The following is a 616-nucleotide window of genomic DNA, read 5'->3' as shown; positions in this document are numbered from 1 at the left end:
TCCCCAGGCACTTCTCCTCCAGTAAATAGGAGTGAAGAGAAATAATAACTTGGAAAATGAAAGCTTTTTCAAAGTTGACAGCCGTAATTAAATGCCGTATGAAGAGACAGCAGCTCCGCAACAGTATGTAAAGAGCACACTGAAGCTTCGGTGTTTGTCACAAAGGTAAACAGGGACAGGTATGGCTCTGCCACAAGTCTCGCTGTTACGGTGCAGTTGGTACAGTGAGTTAAGAATGTTCCTTGATGCGACCATGTTCACAGCCCAGCAGGCTACAGGGGAGCGCAGCTCGCAGCATTTGTCGTTTCTTCATTCTTCTTTTCCTCTTTGGTGTTCATTTTATTTATTCAGCAATTATGTATTTATATTTCATGGAGTACACAGAGTGCTGACGGTGGCAAATTCCCGCAGACGTGCACTGACAAACGCATGGCGACGCACGCACACGTGCAACCGAAAACACGTGCACACGCACAGACGGGCACACATCCAGTCATAACCTGTGAAAAATATTCAATTTGGAGAGCCTCAACAAAATCCCCGGGGTGTTGCTGACGTTTCTGCACGCTTCAAGAGTATTCATAGCCACTCAAACACTATTGATACGTGCGCACCG

Source organism: Blennius ocellaris (genome assembly GCF_963422515.1).
Source record: "Blennius ocellaris genome assembly, chromosome: 3".
Taxonomy (NCBI): Eukaryota; Metazoa; Chordata; class Actinopteri; order Blenniiformes; family Blenniidae; genus Blennius; species Blennius ocellaris.
The sequence above is the reverse complement of the archived record's forward strand: the minus strand, read 5'-3'. Positions refer to the sequence as shown.